Below are 12,814 nucleotides of genomic sequence, written 5' to 3'. Positions count from 1 at the left end.
AGAGAGCACCCCCTAGAGTCAGCCATGATGAGTGGACTTTGGAAAAGACTACTAACCCTTTTAAGTTATACCTGCTTCGTAGGAGCGATTCCATAGGACTTAAACCCCCACAGTCCTGTTCAACAAACGTGGGAGGTACTCAATGAGGGGGGTAGGGCTGTATGGACAGCAGAGGTACACCCTCTGTGGACTTGGTGGCCTGATCTTTTCCCTGACATCTGTAAGTTGGCTATAGGAGCCCCTCCTAGATGGGACTTGGAGGGGTACTCTGACATTCAGAGGGCACTTTTAACACCCTCTCCGTACGTAGAAAAACATTCGAGAGACCCATGGGGTGGTTGCTCTAACAAAAGGGATAGAAGTATGCTTCGAACCCATCCCTTCTATGTCTGCCCCGGGCCCCACCGAAGTCAATCCCTTAATCCAACATGTGGAGGTAAGGCTGACTTCTTTTGCAAGAGGTGGGGTTGCGAGACTTCAGGTACAGCCCGCTGGAAGCCCTCCTCAAGCTGGGACTATATTAGAGTAACAGCCAACTATTCCCTAGCGTCTTATGTACCTATAGGATTTGACCTAGACGAGTGTACTGACTGGTGCCATCCGCTCCATGTCACCTTCACCGAACCAGAGAAAAGAGCTCTGGGATGGACAAAAGGGTATACCTGGGGTCTTAGGATTTACAAGGAAAGATATGATGAGGGATTATTGTTCACTATCAGATTAAAAATAGAGACCCCCTACAATCCTTTAGGCCCCCCCAACCAAGTCCACACCCCTCACCCATACTATTACTCAGCCTACTCCAGTGATTGCGGACCCCCTTAATATGGCCGCTATCACCCACCCTCCCACTCCTCAGGTACCTCTAACTATTACCCCCGAGATTCCTTCAACAAGACAGAGGATGTTTAACCTAGTGAGGGGAGCCTTTTATGCCCTTAATAGAACTGATCCAAGCACTACTGCCTGTCCTCGGGTCTGCCTTATTATAAAGAAATTGCCTTCAATAGAGATTTCAACAGAACCAGCAGCCATACTTCCTGCTCTTGGAGAACAGGACAAAAACTGACCCTGACTGAAGTATCTGTGAGGAGTCCAGGTTTCTGTATAGGCACCTCCACCTTCCACTCACAAACACCTATGTGGACAAATTCAGTCTGTGTCCAGAACGGAAGCTAATTACTATCTTGTACCTTCCCCAGTTAGATGGTGGGCTTACAATACAGGACTTACTCCCTGTGTATCAACTAAGGTTTTTAATTCATCTCATGATTTTTGTGTCATGATCCAGCTGTTACCCCGCGGATATTATCACCCTGCATCCAGTTTAAAAGAAAGCTATGCTGGCTGGCGGTCAAAAAGAGAACCAATTACTTTAACCCTGGCTGCATTCATGGGAATAGGTATGGCAGTAGGAGTGGGGACGGGAGTGTCAGCTTTAATAAAAAGAAGACAGAGAATTCAGTCTTTGAGGGATGCTGTCAATGAAGACCTAGCGGCAATAGAGAAGTCCATTGACGCTTTAGAAAAATCTTTGGCCTCCCTGTCTGAGGTAGTTTTTCAGAACAGGAGAGGTCTTGATTTGTTGTTCCTAAAGGAAAGAGGACTGTGTACTGCCCTTAAAGAAGAGTGCTGCTTCTATGCATATCATACAGGAATAGTTAAAGACTCTATGCAGAAACTGAGAGAAAGATTAGAGCGAAGGAAACAGGAACGGGATGCTCAACGGGGTGGTTTGAGTCGTAGTTTGAATCACGACCATCTTAGATAACTTTTTTGATTTCCGCTGTAGCCAGACCAATCCTTATGATATGCTTAACTTTAGTTTTTGGCCCTTGTATAATAAATAGAGAAATGGCTTTCATCCAGAGTAGAATTGATACAGTAAAACTCATGGTTCTTCAAAGGCAATATCAACCTATAGTTCAGGTAGATGAAGAGTTAGGGGACACCAATCTCTAAAATTCTATGATTAGAATTAGTCTAAACAGAAGAAGAGGGGAATGAAAGGAAATAAAACTTGAGACCTGTGATTCATGTAATGTATGTCAAATAGCCCAAAGAGTTGTTTGTGAGCTTTGAAACCTGGGGCTGAGAACATAGCAGAACAGACCAGGACATGCCCGGGCAGGCCCATCGCCTCCCTATCTCCCACCCCTCTGACCTAAGTTAAATGTTAATAGGCTGCTGATGTTTAAATGGACCAATCATGTGAAACTGCGCCAATTCCTCCCCCAGCCCCACTCCTTTTCTGTAAAAAACCCCTAGCTTCCAAGCCTCGTGGTCGAATCCACTGTCTCCTGTGTGAGTACATTTCGACCTGGAGCTCCGCCATTAAAATACCTCGTGTTGTTACATCAAGGTGTTGTGTTCTATTCGTGATTCTTGGGTGCACGCCGAATCAGGAGTTGAGTGGGGGTTTCCCCACTAGGTTCTTTCAATACCATCAAAATCATACTTGGTGAGCCAGTGACTTTTATTGGTGTTATTTACAGGGGCATGGATAAGGGGTTGCTTACAGGAGCAGAAATGACACATGGCCAGCTCTATCACCAAAGCCTACCCCAGCACTGGGACAGCTTATGAAAGCTAGGAACCTGGAGCACACTGCATAGCCTGCAGGCAGTTCAGCGGATTGAAGAGTGTCCTTTCTAAGTGACTCAGTTGGCCTAAACCTTTTCCAGGTAGCTTGGTTTGTTACTGTTTCTTCCAGGCAGCTGTTCTGGCCTCAGAGTCTACTTTGTAGCTTGACTGGTCTGAGAGTGAATCTAGGTCCTTCTTTATTACTTACTCAGGTAGGCAGGGGCCTAGTGAAGCTGGTTAGTTTCAGGGACTTCCTGAAGTTATCTAGAGTTCTTCACCTCCCTGTTTAAATGGCTTCCCTGGAGCATGTTATTTTTCTGTCTCGAAGGAAACTATTACATCAGTCTTTTACAAGGAAGGAGTCATAGCAGCAGAACTGTGACATAGATGGTCACATTGCATCCACCGTAGGAAGCAGAGAGAAGATAGCTTCTGAAACAGTTCAGTCTAGAACTCCAGATTATTGGAAGGTGCCAGCCACATTCAGGGTGGGTCATCCCCACTCAGTTAATCCTCTCAGGAGGGATGCTCATAGACCTGTCCAGAGACATGTTTTCTGGGTGATTCTAAATCCAGTAAGGTTGTAAAAAATTAACCATTGCACAGGTAAGGTGCTTTGCTCACAGCCTCCTTTGCTCTACTCCTGTACTTCCCTGATACAAGACTGAGCTAAACTCCAAGGACAAGAAACACTTTCTCTTGTTTATTTGCATTTATAGCCCAGTATCTAGGTGGTCCAGGGAAAGAGGGAGGACAAAGGAAGATGCCAGAAAAAAGGGAAGAAGAAAGCAGCTATAGACCTCTCTAATGTTGCAAGTGTAGTAAATGTCACTCTCTGTCATTTTTATTTCTAGAAGTCCGTTAAGTAAGCACAACAAATAAATGCCAGTCCCTTGTAGAAATAGTATTTGTCAGTGAAGTGGTGTCTTCCCTACTTAGATCAGTGGCCAAGGCTTACTCTGAACCCCAAGCTGGGTTGCGAGATTTCTCTGGAGGTTAATTCTTATTGAAGTTGCTACACACTGGACCTTTTAAAATACTACCATTTACCTACTATGTTCTTAGCTGTGGCAGTTTGCGACTATGTAGGAACTCAGTGACTGACCATTACCATTAGAGCACCCATGCCCTCTCCTGACAACCATAATGTAAATGGTTTTGGAGACAGAGGTTTGCCAAAGGGATTCCAACTCACAGTTTAAGCTACAGATAGATCCAGCATTCAATCTATCTATCTATCTATCTATCTATCTATCTATCTATCTATCTATCTATCTATCTATCTATTAAAATCTCTAACTGTCCCTATTGTTTGAGTGTGAACTGTGCCTCTTAGGATTTGAACATTTGACATCTTCAGTCCAGGTCCTGCCTCCTCCTGTTTACTGACTGCACGACCCTGAACCGGTTAATGACTTTTGGTGCTTCATTTCATTCAGTTGTATATTATGACTATAGTATTACCTACTTCATAGCATTACAATGAGTAATTGAGTTAATACATGTTAAAGAACATAGGTCTGAGTTTCCTATGCTTTTTGTAGAAGCCAGAGGTCTATGTCCAATGTCTTCCAGTTGTACTCTACCTTAATTTGGAGTCAGAATTTCTCACTGAACCTGGATGGAGATTCTCATTTGGATGGACTGGCTGACTCCTAGGATCTGTCTCTTGTGAGACAAAGTGTTGAAGTTAGAAAGAAATGTGCAGCACTACACCTGATTTAATGTGGATAAGGGTCTGAACTTAGGTCCTCATACTTCCAAAGAAATTACTGAGCCATATCCCCAACCCTTAAAAAAATAAACAACCAAACAAACCAAACTTTAAAAACTCTCCCTCTCTCCTTCCCTTCCTCCCTCCTTCCCTCCCTCCCTCCTTTCTTTCTTTCCTTCCTTCCTTTCTCCTCCTCCTCCTCTTCTTCCTCTTCCTCTTCCTCTTCTTCCTCTTCTTCCTCTTCTTTGCCTTCTCTGTCTCCTTCTTCTTCTTTAGAGGTAAGATTTATCTGTGTAGCCCTGGTTTTCCTGGAACAGTCAGTCTGTAGATTAGGTTGGCCTCAAACACAAGAGATCTACCTACGTCTGTCTCCAGAGTGCTGGGATTAAAGCTGTATTACCATTGCCTTTCTTCTGAAAATTTTTATTGTTGTCATAAGATAAAATAGGATTAGTTTTTATATTTAAATTATTGAATAAAATTTAGTTGGCCACCAAAATTTATTTGATTTTCTAAATAGTTTCTCTGAATGTCTAGACTAAAATGAAAAAATAAACTGCTTAGAATGATGGCCTCTCTTTAGTCTTTTTAAAAAAATATTTATTTATTTATTTATTTATTATATGTAAATTCACTGTAGCTGTCTTCATACACTCCAGAAGAGAGCATCAGATTTCGATACAGATGGTTGTTAACCACCATGTGGTTGCTGGGATTTGAACTCAGGACCTTTGGAAGAGCAGTCGGTGATCTTAACCGCTGAGCCATCTCACCAGCCCCTCTCTTTAGTCTTAATGTGTATGTAAGATTTATTTTTTATTTTTCAATCTAAAGAAGATAGTAAGTGAATATTCCCAGTGGTGTACACATCACAGTTGGAAGGAAATTACTAGGCCATTACCAGGTTCAGTTCTCCATTTCTATGAGTAAAGCATATATTATCTTCAGTATACCGTCTGTCAAGTTCTGGAGGGTAAACCAAGATCAATGCCAGTAGCCTGGTGGGGATCTATTGGATTGACTGGCCAAGAGCTCACAAAGAGTATTTCATTTCTAACACTATATTTGTATTTGTATTTGTATTTGTATTTGTATTTGTATTTGTATTTGTGAGATTATAGTGCCTAGTATGAGACTCAATACCTGCTAGTAAGTAACTCCATTTATACTCGATCTACCTATACCTATCTATCTCTCTATCTATCTCTCTATCTATCTCTCTATCTCTCTCTATCTATCTATCTATCTATCTATCTATCTATCTATCTATCTATCTATCTAACTAACTATGTAATCTATACATGTTCTACAATAGTTAACTTCTAGATGGCTTTTCAAAAAAAGCTTTTAAATGTTAGTCATACATCCCAGAATCCCACTTAGTACCTTTAACAGTGATCTGAATTTATTTAAGGAGTAAATCCCAGATCTTCTACAGCATACTAACTCTGTTCACTTTAAAATTATTTGATATGTGCACCTTACTTAAGTAAATGTTATAGTACAATGTTGAAAAATCATCAAACTACAGCAACTAGTTTGATCTCCATTCTGCCTCAGATTCAAAGGAAACAGAAGATGTTCTTTCATAAATTGGACTTTCTGGTGGAGCCATGACTATATTTGTCTGGACATGCCAGCCCTAAACATTGGGCACCTTTTTAGAAGGTTCCTTGAGTATATTTGTGAAGATGGTGAACTGTTGAAGAGAAGCAGGAAACCTGCCACTGCACTTTCCTGACCCTTTCTCAGAGCTCCCCTCCCCTTTCCCCAGCATAGATGCCTTTCAGAGAGGGCAAACAGAGGGCCCAGCCTGGCACCAGAATATTCCCCTTTTCGTGGTGGCTCTCCCTTCTCCCTCAGGAACTCCCACCCCCACCTCCAGGCCCTCAGCCCCAGGAAGCAATAGATGCCAGCTTTGGGAACAGACAAATGGCAACACATCCCTGCCTTTGAGTCACTGAGGCTGGCACTCTCCTTGATAGATAACTTTTCTTCCATGCAGATGGCTCCTATCCTTAAGGGAAACAAGGACCGAACAGCCTTGAAAATTTAAGTGGCCTAGTCTTGGGCCATGAGAGAAGGGTGTTTAAATGTTTCCAGACAGCTGTGACCAGTTTGTAAAAACACACTAGTTCCTGAAAGCACCATAAAGTTACTTTCCAGGTCAGAAAGAGTCCCTCCTCCCAACTGCACTATTCTGCTTCACTGTCTGAACAAATCAGGTTTGAAGGATGGCTTTCCTTGTCACCTCCCCAAAGCCAGAGGATCCCTGCTTATGTATATGCGCATATAAAAACTCCAAGCCCCTGGATTGGAGCATCCGCATCTCATTCCTAACCTGCACTGTGGGAAATGGTTAAGATCTGGTCTGACTGAATAAAGGCTCTCTTTGTTATATTACATCAAATTTGCAATTACTAGAGTTCTTCCGGGGTTCCCGAGACACTGTCTGCTTCAATTCTCATAAGCATCATTTTTTTTCCTCTTCTGTGGTCTCTCAGAGGAAGAGTAAACAGACAAGGATCTTCACTTTCAAATCCTTTTTTCTAATTGAAAGAACCATAAGTCAACCCATGACTTGAGAAGAAAAAGTTGGTAAAATATCACTTTTAAAGACAAAATATCCAGCCGGGCAGTGGTGGAGCCCGCCTATAATCCCAGCACTTGGGAGGCAGAGGCAGGCAGATTTCTAAGTTCAAGACCAGACTGGTCTACAAGTGAGTTCCAGGACAGCCAGGACTACAGAGAGAAACCCTGTCTCAGAAAAAAAAGAAAGAAAGAGAGAAAGAAAGAAAGAAAGAAAGAAAGAAAGAAAGAAAGAAAGAAAGAAAGAAAGAAAGAAAAAAAAGAAAACATACCTGAAAAGAATTGGACAATTTAGGAGAATTGAACAAGTTTCAGGAATAATTTAGTTATTTCATATGGGACAACAAGAGGAGCGATGCAAAAGCTTATTCAACGTTGGTGTGTTGTATACTCCTGTGTTACGGAAATAAAATTCTCAAGTAAACTGGAGGGATCAAGGACACCACAAGAAGACCTACAGAGCATGCTGTAGAAAATATTTAATCCCAATCTGGGGCTTGTACCATGCCTTTGATCATTCAGTTTCCAGATCAAAAACACTTAACTTTTATTATTTACAGTAAGCCTTAATCAGCCCTAGAGCTGGGCAGATATCTACTATCTATACTGTTAGAATCTACTTTCCTATCAATAACCCCAAGTTATTAGTTACAATGTTTCATCTGGGCTGCTCTTAACTCCAATTGGCCATCCCTCAGAGCCATGCTTTCTTGACTCCTAACCAATGGTATTGAAAGAAAGAAAACTAAATTCAAGACTTAAAAGCTCTAGCCAGAAAGTTTATTCAAGGTCCATGACTCATGCAGCTTGCCAGTTAAGGGGGCTTTTTGAGCTTAGAGCAAAGAACAAAAGCTGTAAAGCCATCCCAGGAACCAACTAACCATTGAGATAAGAAAGGCACACAAGGACAATCAATGGACAAGCTCAAGATGAGTAATGGACCACCTGCTGATATGGTTTGGGTTTTAGCCAGATGTCCTGCTGACCAAGATAAACACCCTCCCTTTAGAGTTACTATAACATACTGCTCTCTGATGTTTAAATTGCCCATTTGTATGTAACTGAGCAGATTCCTCCCCCAGCCCCAGCCCCTTTTTCTGTAAGAACCTCTAGTTTTCGAGCCTCAGGCCAACATCCGTTATCTCCTGTGTGAGATGCAAGTCTGTCAGGAGCTCCTTCATTAAACTACCCCATGTAATTACATCAAGTCGGCCCTTTCGTGATTTTTGGGTGGACCCAGAAACGGGAACAGAGTGGGGGGTTCCCCTCTAGGTTCTTTCAGTATCTTTCTCCTCCCTTTCTTCTCCCTTCTCTTTAGGTCTCCTCTGACTGCCAAGCACTGCCTTTGTTAATTCTGACAAGCTATAGACTGTAGGCCTCTTAATTCACCAGTCAGAAATAACTTGGGGGCAAGGTCACATGTCTCGACCTGCAGAACAGTCAAATAGAGACTTGAGAGGTACCTGAAAGAGAACGGGGGACAAAGAAACACAAAGAATGGACAGCAAGATAAGGTTCTGTTCAAGGTGACGAATTTTATTTTTCCCACACAGGTTATATACTCATAGGAGCAGAAAGGGGGGTGGAGGGGGGTCGCTTTGTCTCTGGGTAATGCATCTATTCCCAGGAACAGGATATTGACTGGATAAAGCAGTTCAGCAGAAAGATCAGAACAGAAAGGGTTATTAGGCACCTATCCACAAGATGTAGAGCTATTTGTTCTCCGCTGACTTCAGGATCTATGTCTATTTGTACTCAGCTGGGCTAGTACTTTCCCACAGAGGCCAAGACGTTGTAAGCAAGCACTTATGGCTGACAAGGCAGTTAACTTTCAAACAGGGTCTCCCCAACAGTCACATAGCATCACTTGGGTTACTTGAGGACTCTTGTCTCTGGGGCAACTAGGTCTTGTGGTTTGCACTTAGCATTACAATACATACCTTCAGGCTAAACCTCAAAAGAGTCAAGTAACTTGGGCCCCTGAGGGCTTACAGAGACTTGGTCACCAACCAGGGACCATACAGGGACTTGCCCTAGGGCCTATATACATTTGTAGCAAATGTGCTTCTTGGTCTTCATGTATGGCCACTAACCAGTGGAACAGGAGCTCTCTCTGTCTCTGTTCCCTGACATTGAATGCCTTTCCCCCTACCTGGATTGCCTGGTTGGGCCTCAGTGTGGGAGAATGTGTCTAGTCCTACTGGACTAGATGTCTCTACGTGGGGTCTATCCAAGGTGGGGGTCTCTCCTTTTTCTGAAAAAGTGAGGGAAAAATTGAGGGAGAGACTTGTAAGGGTGGGACTGGGAAGAGAGTATGGGGTTGTGATTTTGATGTAAAGTGAACAAAAAAATCAGTTATTGGAAAAAAAAAACAAAATGAAATTCTCAAAATTCTGAAGAATTCTGGGCCTTGGGTGATGTACAAGAACAAACGGATATAGGATCTTGTAGACATAGGCATAATTAAACTTAAAGGATCTCAAATCAAGAATTATTTGATATTAATACATATAGTTAATGTAAAAGAATAAAGCATTCTCACCAGCACATCTAAGCATGGCATGTCCCCTTACATAAAATACAATGTTACAATAGCAAGTCTCTTCAATACAATATTTAAAAAATGAATAGGTTTAACTATTCTTAAGAAAAATCAATGTAATCTACATCAAATTTCAAATTTTTAAAGGCTGATAAAAATGCACCTTACATTATTCAAGAAAAATATTATAACACTTTTAAATGGCTGTTTAAAAGAACCTCATTTTGTTTCCAGATTCACTAAATACACTGTGGTTTTCTCCTTAAAACAATGGACATAATTGATCAGTTCTACATAGGACAGGGCTGAACATCATATCCCAGAAGAAAGGATTCAGACTTTCCCAAGCATATTTTATGAAAATTTCATCTATGCATCTTACAGTCATATAAAGTTATGAGATTCTAATTGCTTCTTAAAGTACCCGTCAATCATCTTTGATGAATAATCTGTAATAGTTAGAATAAGTTTTCAGTTCTTATAGCTGACCTGATGACACTTAGAGATTTTAATATTTTATATAATACTTGTACATTTGTGTATTAAACATGTACAAATTCAAATCACAGAACAATCTCTCAGCTTCATGTTTTTCTTACTAAGTTTTTTCTGTTCGAATAAAAAACTGTGACCAAAACCAACTTAGGAACTAAAAGCTTTATTTCACCTTTAATTGCAGTCCAAAGCTGGGCAGTGGTGGCACAAGCCTTTAATCCCAACACTTGGGAGGCAGAGGCAGGCAGATTTCTGAGTTCGAGGCCAGCCTGGTCTACAGAATGAGTTCAAGGACAGCCAAGGCTACACCGAGAAATCCTGTCTTGAAAAATGAAACAAAACAAAACAAAACAAAACAAAACAAAACAAAACAAAACAAAACAAAAAAAGTTGCAGTTCAGCTTTAAGAGAAATTAAGGCAGAGGCCTCGGCCGCGCGTCCTCCCTTCGGGGAGGAGGAAGAGGAGGAAGGAGGAGCGGCGGTGGGAGGAGGGTCGAGCACCGCAGTCGCGCCGCCGCGGGGAGGAAGCAGAGCCCGCGGCTGCAGGGTTTTCATTTCATATGGGGGAATGGTAGTATTCTGGTCAGATTTTTGTCAACTGGACACAAGCTACAGTTATTTGGAAAGAAGAACTCTAAATTGAGAAAAGGCCTCCATAAGATTTGCCTGTAGAAAATAGCTTCAGAGGTTAAATGAAGCCGGGCAGAATTCACCCATGAGGCATCGCAGCCCCTCCGATGTTTGGGCATAACTGCTCCAGAACCAAATTGATCCATTTGGATTAGTTAACTTTTGACAAAATGAAGAAAATCAGTCTCAAGACCTTCAGGAAATCTTTTAACCCGAGTAAAAGCAAAGACGAAACTGAGTTCATGGTGGTTCAGCCCCAGTCCCTTGCTGGTGACTTCGTGAAAGATGACTCTTTATTCGGGAGCTGTTATGGCAAAGACATGGCCAGTTGTGACATTGGCGGCGAGGATGAGAAAGGGAAGAACAGATCCAAAAGCGAGAGCCTGATGGGCACTTTGAAGAGGCGGTTGTCCGCCAAGCAGAAGACCAAGGGCAAGGGCGGCACTGCGCCTACAGATGAGGACACTTTTCTCCTCAGCTTCAGCTCCTGGTGGATTCAAGGATGTGCGTGCTCCGGCGGCCCATCCGTTCCACATCACTGAGAAGCCACCATTATAGCCCCACGCCCTGGCCGCTGCGTCCCACCAGCTCGGAGGAGACGTGCATCAAGATGGAGATGCGAGTGAAAGCGCTGGTGCATGCTGCCAGCCCAGGACCAGTCAACGGTGTGTGCAAGGATCTGCGGAAGCTGCAGCCCAAGGAGCTGCGGGAGCTGCAGCCCAGGGAGCTACTGCAGCCCAGGGAGCTACTGCAGCCCTGGGAGCTACGAGACCTGCAGCCAGAGCCACGCCCTGAGTCCCGCTGCAGCCCCAGCTCACCGGGGGACCTGAGCCTCCACCTGGAGGAACACGTGCCTGTAGTAATCGGACTCATGTCTCAGGACTACCTTCAGTACACCGTGCCTTTAGATGACGGGATGTGCCCTCTTGAAGGGCCGCGCAGCTGCTGCCTGGATACGTCTTCTCCCATGGAGGTGTCAGCCGTACCCCTGCCGGGGGCGAGTGGTGCCTTCTCCGAAGACGACAGTCATGTGGACCAGGACCTGGTTGTAGGCCCAGAGATCCTTGTGGATTCATCAGTGAACAATTTGTTGATTGGCACCACAGGAGTTATGTTGCAGAGCCCTAGAGGAGGTCATGATGACGCCCCTCCCCTCTCACCGTTGCTACCTCCAATGCAGAATAACCCAATCCAAAGGAACTTCAGCGGCCTCTCAGGCCCAGACTTGCACATGGCCGAAAGTGTTCGCTGTCATTTGAATTTCGATCCCAACTCTGCGCCTGGGGTTGCTAGAGTTTGTGACTCGGTGCAAAGTAGTGGCCCCATGGTTGTTACAAGTCTTACGGAGGAGCTGAAGAAGCTTGCAAAACAGGGGTGGTACTGGGGCCCCATCACACGCTGGGAGGCAGAGGGGAAGTTGGCAAACGTGCCAGATGGTTCTTTTCTTGTTAGGGATAGTTCTGATGACCATTACCTTTTAAGTCTGAGCTTTCGTTCCCATGGTAAAACACTTCACACTAGAATTAATTGAGCACTCAAATGGTAGATTCAGCTTTTATGAACAGCCAGATGTGGAAGGGCATACATCTATTGTTGACTTAATCGAGCATTCGATCAGGGACTCTGAATATGGAGCATTTTGTTATTCAAGATCTCGATTGCCTGGATCAGCAACTTACCCAGTCAGACTGACCAATCCAGTGTCACGGTTCATGCAGGTGCGCTCTCTGCAGTATCTGTGCCGCTTTGTTATACGTCAGTACACCAGAATAGACTTAATTCAGAAACTGCCTTTGCCAAACAAAATGAAGGATTATTTGCAGGAAAAGCACTACTGAGAGATTGGGAGCCCTGGTTCTTGCACTTTGGGGTTCAGAAACAAGACTTGAGTACAGTTTACAGACTTCATCGCCATGGAAGTCTTTACTGCCATAACTTTTAGTTTTTATGTGTGAGAGTCATCAATTCGTTCAGGGGTGGGGAAGTGTCTGCAAGGCATCCTGAGTTTATTTTGGTTCTTGAAAAGGGATGCCTTTAGGGTTTAGAAGTGTGAGTTATCTTTCCTTAATTGCAGAATAATCACAATGTGAATGACCAGATTCTCTTTAATGCCCCATCCCAGTCTTTTGCTGCTATCCACTGTGATTCTTATGCATTAAAGCACATTTCATGTGTATTCAACCCTAAGTAAAGTTGAATGAAACTTAAATATAAATTGCTATGATGTTAAATGGCCCAGTTGAATAAACGTGTGGGATAAA

The 12,814-nt window shown here is 43.2% G+C and overlaps 1 pseudogene; it reads left to right on the top strand.

Moving 5' to 3' along the window:
* The first annotated feature begins 10,461 nt into the window (after nucleotides 1–10,461).
* On the top strand, nucleotides 10,462–12,399 carry LOC147001623 (suppressor of cytokine signaling 6-like; annotated as a pseudogene).
* The last annotated feature ends 415 nt before the right edge of the window (nucleotides 12,400–12,814 follow it).

Source organism: Mus caroli, unplaced genomic scaffold (assembly GCF_978045245.1).
Source record: "Mus caroli unplaced genomic scaffold, Mus_caroli_1 scaffold_12, whole genome shotgun sequence".
In the NCBI taxonomy this organism is placed as follows: domain Eukaryota; kingdom Metazoa; phylum Chordata; class Mammalia; order Rodentia; family Muridae; genus Mus; species Mus caroli.
Note: the sequence above shows the minus strand (reverse complement) of the source record. Positions and strands in the feature narration are given on the sequence as shown.